General features: G+C 41.1%; 1 long non-coding RNA gene across 1 annotated transcript in view; it reads right to left on the bottom strand.

The window, feature by feature from the left end:
- Nucleotides 1-281: 281 nt before the first annotated feature.
- The window catches only part of LOC149462566 (uncharacterized), a 612,825-nt gene continuing 599,181 nt past the window's right edge, over nucleotides 282-13,925 (bottom strand). The window contains exon 3 of the long non-coding RNA XR_016312651.1: nucleotides 282-407. This is a non-coding gene — a long non-coding RNA (uncharacterized LOC149462566). The remainder of the gene's footprint in view (nucleotides 408-13,925) is intronic.

Here is a 13,925-nt window from a genome sequence, read left to right as displayed (position 1 = left end):
TCCGACAAGCCTGACAAGCGCCTTGATTCCAAAACCAGAATGTTTGATAATTTTTTTTTTTTGAGGGGGGGGGGGGGGAACGGTGAGATATAGCACCTAGTTTCTCAAAGATGGGAGACACAGAGAGAACCTGATAACAGAGCAGAACACAGCGTTCAGTACAGAGGCAGTGACATTTCATGTAAAACAAAGGCACGGCGCTTGAAAAAAGCAATCAGGCGTAGCCGCTGGATGACTGTTTCCAAAATGGAGTGTCGTCATGGAAAGAGAAAACAAAAAGTTTTGACTTACATTGCCTTGGGAGGATGTGGGGAAAAACTTTGTGAAGTTTTCGTTGACGGTGTGCAAAGTTTAACCCCGGTCCGAAATTTCCTCTTGATTCATTCGATGATCATTTAGAGGGAGATCTGCAAAAATTCAAATACGGATGTGATTAGTAAAAACATTATAAAAATAAAAAATATATAAATATTAAAAAGAAAAAAAAAAATGAAGAAAATTTGAAGCACATTTGTAGGAACTGTTAGAAGATATGCATGTGTTATTTCAATACATCTATCCATTGCCACATTAGTCGAAAAGAGTGAAAACATTTTTTAGAAACTGATATATTTTTGTATCTGTGTCACTGCTCTGCCTCCTCTGATTGGGCTGCTAATAAACAGTACAATCAAAACTATTTTTCTCCTGTGGGCTCACTATAAACATTACTTTCACTTGAGCTTGGAGATGCGGGAAAATGACAAATGTGGGTTAACTTGGCTATGGCATTAACCACGTGTAGCACCTTCCTAGAGTAGTGTAGGTTGTTAGGTCAATTTAGTTGGCTCCCAGTGAAGCAGGAGTTAATTTTCCAGGTCTGCTCAGTGTTTCACAAGCTGCTGCTCTGATTGCTTGCTGTATTCTAGAACAGGGGTCTCCAAACTTTCTGAACAAAGGGCCAGTTTTCTGGTCTTTTGACTTAAGGGGGGGGGGGCGGACTGTAACCAGTGGGAGTGGAAAATGCAGCAGAAATAGTGCACAATCATTGGTGTCAATAGAAGGAATAGCGCCCTATGATTGGTATCAGTGAGAGGAATAGCCCCAACATTGGTGTCAGTGGAAGGAATGGTTCCCCAACACTGGTATCAAGGAAAGACAATTTGCCCCAATACTGGTACCAGTGGGAGGAAACGTGCACCATCTAGTTAGTGGATGTAATAGTGTTCTGTAGTTTATATCAGTGGGAGGAATTATGTCCCAATGTTGGTATTACTGGAAGGAATGGTGCCTCATATCAGTGGGAGGAATAGTGCCCCAAGGGCCAAATAAAGGCAATTAAAGGGCCACATCGGGCCACAGTTTGGAGACACTGTTCTAGAGGATTAGAGTGGGAGGATGCAGCCTGAATCATTATGGGACTCAAGCCAATCCCTGGGCTCCATGGGCTCCCCAAATACCAGTAGGTATTTGGGGAGCCCATAAATAGTCTTAGGCCTGAGACAGGAGCTAGAGAGTTCCTGGGTCCAGTCCTGCTGGAAGAGACCACTGTGCAGAGGCTCTGCCCTTAGGGTAGGACTACTGGAGATACCGTTAAGAGGACATTCTACATAAAAGTTCTAGCTAAACGTTTTAGCTGGGGGGCCTATTTACAAGCTCAGGCCTGGAATCAGTTTGGGTCTGCAGAAGCTCACTGGTGAGAGCCAGAAGGAAGTAGAGTGAAACATGTCTAGCTGTCCTATGGTGGAGTGAGTCTGAATCTCCCTCAATGAGATATCTAAAGGAGTTAACCGATGATCCTGTGGCCGTGTAAGTAGGTAACCCAAGTGTTGGGGAATAGTGACTGTGTGTAGCTTTTGGTCATAGTCATTGTCAGCATTAGAGATTCTATGGGACATTTCTGTGCATGTCAAGAAAGTTAGAGAAGAGTCCTCAAATTGTTCAGCTCATCAGTTTTGGGGTATTTCATGCTCCATTCACCCCATTCGTGTTCAACATTCCAATGAAACCTTAAAAAGACACTCCAGACTGTTCCTTGGAGCCAGTGGAAGAGTGAAGAAAATGCTGTGTGCCTGGCTGTGTGTGTTTTAACTCAGGCAAGGAAAGTTTACCAGAGGCTCTTTCTGAGGTAGCTACACCAGATTTCAGATGTGTTTTAGGACATATTAATAAACACTGGCCTGCGCTACCTCTGTTTTTCAATTTTTTTTTACAAGTGAATCCTGCAAACACCTCAGAAATTAGCTCTAAACAAATTTTGACACGTTCAGTGCATGTTTTTTATAGTGTTGCACTGGAGGAGGCAGGTTGTGGCAGGGGCGGACTGACCAATCAAGCATTCGGGCACTGCCCGAGGGCCAAGGGTCAGTAAGGGGTCCCATGAAATGCCCCTAGTACCTTTTATAGGCTTTTTTGGGTGTGCTTTGAGTGTGGGCAAGGACACAGGGGCCGCATGATCCCCTATTGCCCGGGGGCCCCATGAGTTGTTAGTCCACCCCTGGGTTGTGGCAAAGCCTAGAGAAGATGGGAATGCCTTAAATTCAGGCCTATGGATAAGGTAATACCACCAGTCCTCCTGTTCAAGGTCCAGACGAGCAGGGGGGCCCAGGCAGCTGGAGGAATCGAATGGATAGAGAAGGAGATCAACATGGCAAAGGGGGACTTGAAATTACTGGAACCGATCCCCTGTATGGCTCTCTCTGCAGCAGCTTAATGCTGGCTTATTTGCCTCTTCCTCCTGCTGGCTTTCAGCTGCTACAGAGAGAGCCATACAGGGGATCGGTTCCACTAATTGCCCGCCACTGCACCCATCACCCACCCTGTAGTAACACAGGAAGTGATAATTGGAATTTGCAAAAAAAAAGCAACAAAACAAAAAAAGAAAGACCTCTAAACCGCCATCACTAGAGCCCACAACAGAAAAACTCACATTCAAAGCCACTTCAATATTATACTGCTGTTATAGGGCTGCAATGAATTCATATATTTATATAAAAATACATTTTGTACACAGCAACCAGCAATTTAATACAAACCATTTACTGATACAAAATAAATAAAAACCATATTGACAAAGGTATACCTTCTAAACATAACGATAAAAACATTCTGCTTTCAAGATTGTTCTTGAGTGTAGATACTTATTAAATTTAGCAACTACATAGTAAGTGAGCATTGGAATTTGCAGAAAACGAGGTGTAAGTGTTAACCCGAAAAAAAAATAATGCAACCACAATGTAGGAACACATTTTATTAAAAAAAGTAGGGTTTCTCTAACTGATGTCATAAGCAGAACAAAGGTCATATATAGTGTGCAATTTGGCTCAGTCCAAACAGCCAGCACACCAGGATAAGGATCTTAATTGTACAAAACATGACAGTTATTTTCACTTGGGGCCAATGAGATTTGGAAACTGGACATTGCCAAGGGGGACATGTGCTAATGGCAGAATAAAATTATACAATTTAAAATTATATTGAAAATGATCTCTTTCTACATATATTTTTTCGGTTCTTCCTAGCAGCACCAATGCAAATTGACAACATTCCTGCTGTCAGCACATCCTTTTATAGAGAGGCTGTTCCTTCCTTCAGATAATTGGCCCTTGCAACTCAGCTGACAAGAGCCAAAGCTATGCACTGCACTAGAAGTTGTCCCTTATTTTTGGCGGTGAACCTACAAAGCTTTTGGCTAAAAGTTTACATTGCACCAACTTCCTGGGAATTTGCTCTGAACTCATAGTCTCAACCATTTTAGCCTTTAGGAATCGCTAAAATAATTTTCAGGTCTTGAGGAACCTACTTACAACATCCAATTCAGATGGGGCCAATGGCAAACATGTATCTTAGTTTATGGTTAGTGGGAAGAATGCAGCCTTCAGATGGTCAGAGGGTTGCTGGCTTTGCCAAGTGGCATTGGCCATAGAATTTTGCAGGCGCCATCAGATGGGAGATCAATCAGCCACGGTTCCAGGAACCACTATCAATCTCTGGAGGGATCCTAGGGTTCCAAGGACCCCTGGTTGAGAATGGCTGCCATAGTAGAACCGTGAACCCTAACCTCATTCCTACTCTACGTGTCTTCCTGTCCTGGTGTCCTCTAAATTTTGTGTTGACTGACTCTTTAAATGTTAAAAAGACAGACTGATGAGAGTTGAAGAAGACCAATTTATGTCCATCAATGTAGATAAAACATACTGACGTACATCTAGAGAGCTCAGGCTCGCCACTTGGCAGTCTTGCCAAGAGGACGTATGGAAGTGTGGGCTCGATAAATATGGTGTGAAATGGCTGATTTCTTGTGAATATAACACTTCCGCACAGTCCGCTGTTTTATGCCGACCATTCCTAAAAATAGAACTTGCTATGTTATTCAGCTGTTCCTTATGCAGCCCCTCTTTCCTCAACATCCCCATTTTTCTACCATGCATATCAATATATAATGATCGCATCAATAATTGATAAACTGTACTAGTTGGGTTTGGTGATTGTCATGAGATGAGGTTTGATTACTTTGTGGAATACATCTCCTCTATATAAATCTTAAATTTCCACCATGCTTGGAAATACCGTTTTTTTACATGGCAGCTAGATCCTGTTATATCACGGAGGATTTATTGCTTTAATATTTCACGCTATTTAACATAAAAGACGTATGGCTCCAGGATGGAAACAGGATGTACTGTACAATGTGTGGAAGTGCAAATGATGCGCTGTCAGTAAGTATGACATTTGAAAGAATAAAGAAATCTTCATTTAGGAAATTATACTGTTGCGTTGAGGTAACGTGCAGTGAAATGTGTGTTCTACCGCATGTTGCCGCAACCCACATATGAATTTTGATTTTGAAGGGCACCCTACACACCTTAAAAGAAAGAAGATTTCAAAGAAAGGGGGACACAGCAGCACAAGGGACACATCTCACTGAAGATAAGTAAAGTCCCCTGTGCTGATTTTTTTAGGTAAACTTGAGCTTTAAATTTTTACAATGTAAGATATTCATTGCATCGAAGTGAGCCCGGCAAATAGCACCAACAGGAAATACCAGTGCAAATCTCAGCCAGACAGGACAGTTGCTTTTGGCAAAATGATATTGTAGCCCATCCTAAAGCCAGCCATACATGGATCAAATTTCAAAATAATTTTCTTTCGAAAATCTTTTCTAAGAATTTTTATTCGAATTTCACACCATCAATGGGTCACAGGAATGGCCGATTTTCGTGTGACCATCGAATTTGAGTGATTGGGCATGTTGGAAATTTTTTGAAAGACGAACGAATTTCGAATCAATGATGGGCGAGAAATATAAACGAAAAAAAAATAAGCTTGAGCTGTGACCTGGAAAGAAAAGAAAATTCTTGGCCACGAAAATTCTTTTCTGAGGTAAAATTGAAGGCTTGGTTGAATGAATTTTGGAGTCAATGGTGGCACCATTGGGTTAAAAAATGCATGAAATTTCCCAATTTTCTAAAGAAAATGTGTTCAGAATTCGATCCATGTATGGTCTGCATTAGTCAGCTCCAAAAAATTTAGAGTGGCAATTTACTTTTGTGATGTATCAATACAAATTATGTTGAATATAACATGCATTGTGTTAGCATTATTGTCATGGTTTGGAATCAGGCTCAGAGTCCAGTAGCTATAGCAGTAGAAAGGCTCCCACTGACCAACAGGACAGGTATAAAAGCAGGTCACCCTGCCAGATGAGGTGGGCTCGACCAAGGTACAGGGTCCAAGCACTAACCGTTATTCACATGAGCTCCTGATGGTGGAGATGGATTTTGTTGTGTGTTAGTATCAGGTTGCTGTCCTCAGGATTGCCTAACCAGGAGATAAGCAAGCCAGGGTCCAGTGTCAGATACAGCAGGATAGGGATCATGCAAAAGCATTGTCAGTCAACAAGCCAAAGTTTGGTAATTAGTGGTTGCAGTTTGGGATCAAGCAGAAACGTGGTCGAGGAACAAGCCAAAGGTCAGTAACAAGTGGTTGCAGGTTGGGATCAAGCAGAAGCGTGGTCGAGGAACAAGCCAAGGGTCAGTAACAAGTGATTGCAGGTTGGGATCAAGCAGAAGCGTGGTCGAGGAACAAGCCAAGGGTCAGTAACAAGTGGTTGCAGGTTGGGATCAAGCAGAAGCGTGGTCGAGGAACAAGCCAAGGGTAAGTAACAAGTGGTTTCAGGTTGGGATGAAGCAGAAGCGTGGTCGAGGAACAAGCCAAGGGTCAGTAACAAGTGGTTGCAGGTTGGGATCAAGCAGAAGCCTGGTCGAGGAACAAGCCAAGGGTCAGTAACAAGTGGTTGCAGGTTGGGATCAAGCAGAAGCCTGGTCGAGGAACAAGCCAAGGGTCAGTAACAAGTGGTTGCAGGTTGGGATCAAGCAGAAGCATGGTCGAGGAACAAGCCAAGGGTAAATAACAAGTGGTTGCAGGTTGGGATCAAGCAGAAGCGTGGTCGAGGAACAAGCCAAGGGTCAGTAACAAGTGGTTGCAGGTTGGGATCAAGCAGAAGCGTGGTCGAGGAACAAGCCAAGGGTCAATAACAAGTGGTTGCAGGTTGGGATCAAGCAGAAGCGTGGTCGAGAAACAAGCCAAGGGTCAGTAACAAGTGGTTGTATATTGGGTTTAAGCAGAAGCGTAGTCGAGGAACAAGCAAAAGATTGATAACGAGTGGTAGCAATGATACAGACGGCAGCAGGAGAGACAAGAGCCAGATATTGGCTGGAGGGAGCACAATAATTTGGTAAACAGGAGGTAGAAAGGCATAGCTTAAATAGGAAGCTCATGGGAGGAGCAAACAGTTCAAGGTTCAAGAAAAATATCATATAACAAAGGGCCACATGTGGCCCTCAGGCTGCAGGTTGAACACCACGGCTCTAATTAGTAAGTAAAGATCTTTGCCTCTTTGAAGAAGTGTAAGCTCTGTTACATTCCTGTCTGAGTGTGGTAGTGAGTGATACAGAATTGCAACAGCTGATACTGTAAAAATAAAACAAGTGGTGGCTACTGTGTGGGAGTGTAAAGGGTTAACTGCTAAATGAACCTGCCCCAGATCACTCTGTCTTCTGGCGCTTAGATTGTTGTCCCGCGAGCTGGAAAATCTCCGCACAGGGGAAGGCTGAGTGCTCATATGCCACAGTAACAAGAAGGAAATAGCACAATAAATAGTCCTCAGAGTCATGGTGGAATCATCACCTATACTATGATAGCCCATAATCGGAACATTTCTAGGTGTATGCACTGTAAAAACAAAAATTCTGCAAACAAGGTTAGATCCCTGTCAGGTTTTTATTGCTATATAAACCACTATTGGAGAGTTTCACAATTCACTTATGATCAGTACAGGTCAGGACAGGAAGTGCCTGAAAACCTCTTCAATGGGAACAAAAACACATTTTTAGCACAGTAAGGAGAACGAAATGCAGAACAAAAAAGAAGAAGAAGAAGGAAATAAACAGTTGGCTGAAGTCAGGCTTTAAAGCAAAACTGTTGACATTTGATGATTGAAAAGATCAATGCTGGAGTCCATACACAATAGCAGAAATCCAACCAACGCATTTCAGCTTACAAAGCCTTGCTCAGATATGAGCAAGGCTTTTTAAGCCGAAACGCGTTAGTTTCTGCTGTAAACAGGAACACTTGATGATTAATAAACTCTGTGAATTATAAACCCCGGTGTTGACTTTTTCAAGCAAGTGGATGGGACTGGCAGGAGCTCAAATGTGAGACCGACATCTGTTGCCTGATGATAATAGCCAAGGCGTAGAGCTAGGCTCATTTGTTTGGTGCAACGCTGTTGTCATCCCAAAAAATAGGTCAATCCCTGAAAAAGAAGACTTTGGTACCATGTTCATCTCCCTGGTAGCCCATGTCTCCTAACGTTGCTTCATTCATGTACTGCAGCTTCCTTCAGACACTTCCAGGAGTGTCAGATTACTCAGCGCTCCATCTGCTAACACCTGTATCACTATTATGTCCTATAGTGATGTTGGGGAAGAAGGAAGGAACCGCAGGGGTGGGCACACAGGCATCTGACACTCCTGGAAGTGTCAAATGCTGAAGAGCTTTATGGAGACTACAATGATGGAACAGATGGAAGACAGGAGACAAACACCACCAAAGGGATGAGTTGAATTGCAGTAAGATTTTTTTTTATGTACGTGTCACTTTAAACCATTTTCCAAGCATTTTTTTGAACATATGGAGCCAGGATTTGTCATTCTTAACCATGATAACAAATCCAGCATTTTTCTATAACATATATCTCTTGAGGTGCAATTTTAGTCTGTCTTTTCTCGCACACCCCTGTGTAAATAGCTCTGTATCACATTATATTTACATAATGGTGATAAAATTTTATACCTGCACCCAGCTGACTTAATATATCATAACAGCTTTGATTTGCTAACCTTTTTAGTTGCTGTTACACAGACATTTGTGTTACAGTTTAGAAGCGCTGTGCTTCACCAGCCTGAAAGGATCCTTATTTTTAGAATCTCTGTGCTCCAGAAGCCTGAATGAGTTATATTTTCTCTTCCATTTTCCATTAGGTGCACATCCATCCAGATTATTTATTTATTTTACTTATTTGCATGAAATTTAAAGTGAAAGCGTAATAGGTTTGGTTGAGATAAAAAAAAATAAAATAATTATATATATATATATTTATACATATTAATTATTTTTATTATATATTTTTTATGTTGCACCTTTAGAAACTGCCGTTTGATGTCATTTTCAAAATAATTTTTATAACATTTTATTTATTTTTTGCCAGCTTTTGAAGTGAAAGCATGGTTTTGCTTGATTATTTATACTGTGTGTGTGTGTATTTTTTTAATTTTACTTTGAAGTGGTTGTAAAGGCTCAAGGTGTTTTGCCTTCATGCATTCTATACATGAAGGTAAATAATATTCTGTGTGCAGCAGCCCCCCCCCCCCCCAACCCCTCTAATGCTTACCTGAGCCCCATCTCAATCCAGCGATGTGCACTGGAGCCTCAGCTCTCCGGGGACTCTCCCTCCCTGTTGGGTGAGACAGCAGCGGGAACCATTGGCTCCTTTTACTGTAAATCACAGCCAGTGAGCCAATGAATAGAGAAAGGGGGCAGGGCTGAGCTGTGGCTCTGTGTGTGAATGGACAAACAGAGCAGTGGCTTGGGATCGAGCCTCCTTGGGTGCCCCCATAGTAAGCTGCATGATCTTGGAGAACTCGGCAGAAGAGAGGGCCAGGAGCACTGCCAGGTGACCCAAGAAAAGGAGGCTCAGGGGTGCTCTGCAGCCAGATGTCCACTGTACATGCGTGAGTAGTGCTGCACCTTGTGAGAGGTTCCGTAGTCCTCTGGGACCTGTCACGTGTCGCAGAAGTATATGTTGGTGGAGAGGAAAACTTTGGCTTCTGATCACTTAGGTGATCGCAGAGGAAATGGGAGGGGGTACCTGTCAAAGTAGGGTACCTCTTGGATCCCCCAGCTCCCCAAAGGTGCCAATTCCTCACAGGGAGTGGGGGACCAGTACTTAAAGCGGAACTTCCCCTTTTTAGTAGAGCTCCACTTTAACATATAGGATTATTTACACAGCCCTGGTGTTTGCTGAACTTGCTTTAAACTATAAAGCTTCTGAGAGTTGTCTTCTCTTTCTCAGGTCTGAAGCAATACCCGAGGAAGAGAGGAAAACTCCTGAGAACTTGTCTTTTAAGTGTTCGGTTAGTACAATAAAAAGATATCATTGCATACCACAGTACTCTCGTATTTTGTAATCTTATTTATATATATATATATATATATATATATATATACACACAGTTGTGCTCAAAAGTTTACACGCCCTGGCAGAAATTGTGAACTTTTGGCATTGATATTGAAAATATTGATATTGACCGATCATGCCAAATAATGCTCTTTTATTGAAGGATGATGATGATATGAAGCCATTTATTATCAAATAGTTGTTTGGCTCAGGGGCGGACTGACCATTTGGAAACTCAGGCACTGCCCGAGGGCCTGGGGTCAGTAGGGGGCCCCATGAGATGCCCCTGGTACCTTTTTCATAGGCTTTTTTGAGTTTGGGCGAGGACACAGGGCCCCATGATCCCCTATTGCCCAGGGGCCCCATGAGTTGTCAGTCCGCCCCTGGTTTGGCTAATGATAATAGAAATCACCCAAATGGCCCGGATCAGAAGTCTCCGCCCCCTGGAATGTTAGGCCTTGGTACAGACACACAAGGTGACACACACGGGTTACAATGCCAATTAGAGGTTAATGTCACACATCTGTGGCTTTTTAAATTGCAATTAGTGTCAGTGTATAAATAGTCAATGAGTTTGTTAGCCCTTACGTGGAAGCACTGACTGGGCTAGATACTGAGCCATGGGGATCAGAAAAGAACTGTCAAAAGTCCTGCGTAACAAAAGTAATGGAACTTTGTAAAGATGGAAAAAGACATAAAAGATGCCCAAAGCCTTGAATATCAATGCCAAACTGTCACAATTTCTGCCAGGGTATGTAAATTTTTGAGCACAACAGCATATATATAAAATTGTTTTTTTTTTAAATGATATGATTTAGTGGAGAAAATTATTAATGCCCCCCCCCCCCCCCAGTTTCGACTGTGGTATCTTATGTGTCCCCTTATATATTGTTCCTAGATTTGCCCTTCCTTCCTTCTCCTCTTATCTATCTATCTATCTATCTATCTATCTGTCCATCTATCTGTCCATCTATCTGTCCATCTATCTGTCCATCTATATTCTACTACAATTCCTGCATTGTTTGTTGGAGCACGGCACCTCCATCTTCCAGCTTGTTTAGACAGATCCCAGTAATCAATGAAAGCATTTTGTTATTGCACAATTCTCATTGGATTTTCCACAATGGATACTCCATTTAAAGTACATAAGATAAATAACCAAATGAGGGCGTCATTTATCAACATGACATATTGTGGGGATGCGACACATTTATGTCACCCTTTCCTACAATGTTTTAACACTTTCTCAGCGTGAAATGACTGTGTAATATATTACAGGTACCCCTGCTGGGGGGAGGGGAAGTGGTGTGCCTATGCATCTTATTAGCTGTTTTGGTTGCTCCTTCAGTGGCCATTCTAGGCTTCTCAGTGAGATTTTTCAAGCTGCCTCAAATGAGGCTTGAAAACCTATGAGGGATTAGGCATGTCAAGTAAAATATGCCGCCTTTGGCCTGGTCTCTCCCTGCGAATAAGGCACAAATTAGTGCGCCAAAGATAAATAATCAAGATATTAATTTGTAAAGCCAAATCTGTCATTTGTGGGTCGAGATCACAGTGTAGTAGAGCAGATTGAAAGGATGTAGCATTTTTTTTTCAACTTTTTAAATTCTTATTGCAATTGCTGAGTAATTACCAGTTGTACAATCTGTACTTTCCTAACACCCAATCAATGTCCTACACTGTGGGAGAAAGCTACAGAGAGTCCAGATATTGCAGAAAGTACTTCTACACAAACTGTCTCCAGAGTGAGTTTAATCCTTTTATTATATTATTATTATTATTATTATTTGTAGTATTAGTAGTAATTTTATTACAATTATATTATTATTAGTAGCAATAGTAGTAGTAATATTATTACAATTATATTATTATTATTATTAGTAGTAGTAGTAGCAGTAGTAATAGTAATATTATTACAATTATATTATTATTATTATTAGTAGTAGTAGTAGTAATATTATTACAATTATATTATTATTAGTAGCAGTAGTAATAGTAATATTATTACAATTATATTATTATTAGAAGCAGTAGTAATAGTAATATTATTACAATTATATTATTATTAGTAGCAGTAGTAGTAGTAATATTATTACAATTATATTATTATTAGTAGCAGTAGTAATAGTAATATTATTACAATTATATTATTATTAGTAGCAGTAGTAGTAGTAATATTATTACAATTATATTATTATTATTAGTAGCAGTAGTAGTAGTAATATTATTACAATTATATTATTATTAGTAGCAGTAGTAGTAGTAATATTATTACAATTATATTATTATTAGTAGCAGTAGTAATAGTAATATTATTACAATTATATTATTATTATTATTAGTAGTAGTAGTAGTAGTATCAGTAGTAATAGTAATATTATTACAATTATATTATTATTAGTAGTAGTAGTGGTAGTAGTAGTAGTAATATTATTACAATTATATTTTTATTATTATTATTATTATTATTAGTAGTAGTAGTAGTAATAGTAATATTATTAAAATTATATTATTATTATTATTAATAATATACTTAGATTACAGGGGAAATCTTTCAATAGGGACCTGCTTAATGACATCTATTTCCCTCACTTTGGAGGGATTTCCCCTCGCTTCCTGTTGTGTCTTTAGGCCAGAAAGTGAAGAGAAATCCCCCCAATGGGACATGGGTTCTGAGCACTACTCTATCCAAAACTAAAGCTCCTGGTACGGTGATCCCGAGGACCACGACCTGGTACTAACACACAGCAAAACCCATCTCCACCATCAGGAGCTAATACCAGTTAGTGCTTAGACAGCACCTCAGGTGTGCGCACGTCATTTGGCACGGTGACCTGCTTGTATACCATCCTACTGGTTGGTGGGAGCTTTTCTGCTGCTGTAGCTACTAGTCTCTGAGCCTGACAACTAACTGAGACAGCTGGGCTGAGTCTGCTTTTACTCTAGCAACTGTTGGATCTTGTTGGTGTGCAGCATTCGGGGCTTTCTCTCTTTCTTCGCATGCCCTTAGCCAGGATGGGCTCTTTCCAAGCCAGTACCCATAGCACATGGACAGAGGAAACTGGAGCCGCACCCTTAGTTCTTTTGGTGAAGGTTCACCTTTGACAGAACACAGACTGGCTAAGAAGAAATGCAGCAGTGTCATGAATCTACACTAGAAGAGTTCTGAAAAGGCTCCTAGTGCAGCTCTTTCATAAATAACCAGAACATAAAACAATCTGAAGAATTGTTTGAGAAATACACATTCTGAGCCTGTTTTTTTTTAACTAATTCATTGTCTAAAACTCTTAATGTGACGGAGTTACCTATATCAAAACTTCATACAGGTGTATAGGAACATAACAATCAATTAGACACCAAACGCGCCTATATTACAAGATCTAGAAAGGACACTTTTGCAGTCCTAAGAGAGACATTCCTAATATCCATATCATATTTGGTGTCTAACAAATCAAAATCTCATTCAGTGCAATATTATGTTGGTTTTTGGATTGTGAAACCTTGGCAAATAGAAATATCAATATAGCAAGGTGCAGCAGTACTGTTAATAACAGGCACAGTAATGCTGATTTGTGGCGGTATATCTTCAGCATCACAAGGTATTATATAGGCGTGGCCTACATTTCCGAGGTGGTATCTGCAAGAAAGGTGGCTGACTGGCAATGTGGCAGCACAAGCCGCTCTTGAGAAAGCTGTACAGGTACTGTGGAGACTGGTAAGCAGTAAGACATCCAATGGTATCCCTAATCTCTCTATATCTGCACAGGAACCTTTCCCTAGGGCTATCTCTCTGTGCCTGATAAGCATGGATCCTGTCCCTACCCCGTCCAGTCACAAATGTGTGCCATTAGCACAAATGCACTATTTATTACCACTGTCCTCAACCAAGATGGCCACAGAAGGTGACTGGGACTTACTGCGTTCAACTGGACAGCTGCTTCTCTTGTGACACCTAAGGAAGTTGCAGGGGAACATCATCCCCCCATTCGGCCCCAGGGTCATCATTTCCATTCCTGAGTGGCAAGCCACCACCTAACCTGTGATAACTATACAATACCTGCCGACACCAGTCTAGGATAAATGGGCCCAAAAGACCCATTCTGAATGGCATCTCAAGAGACCACAATGAATCAAACTGGGCATGTAGAATTTTCAACAGAGCAGTGCACTGCACTGCAAAGCCCGTTAGTGATTTTGTGCGTGTTGC

The sequence above is a fragment of the Staurois parvus genome, unplaced genomic scaffold (genome assembly GCF_062004578.1).
Source record: "Staurois parvus isolate SC_StPar_1 unplaced genomic scaffold, SC_StPar_1.0 ptg000173l, whole genome shotgun sequence".
Lineage (NCBI taxonomy): Eukaryota > Metazoa > Chordata > Amphibia > Anura > Ranidae > Staurois > Staurois parvus.
Note: the sequence above shows the minus strand (reverse complement) of the source record. Positions and strands in the feature narration are given on the sequence as shown.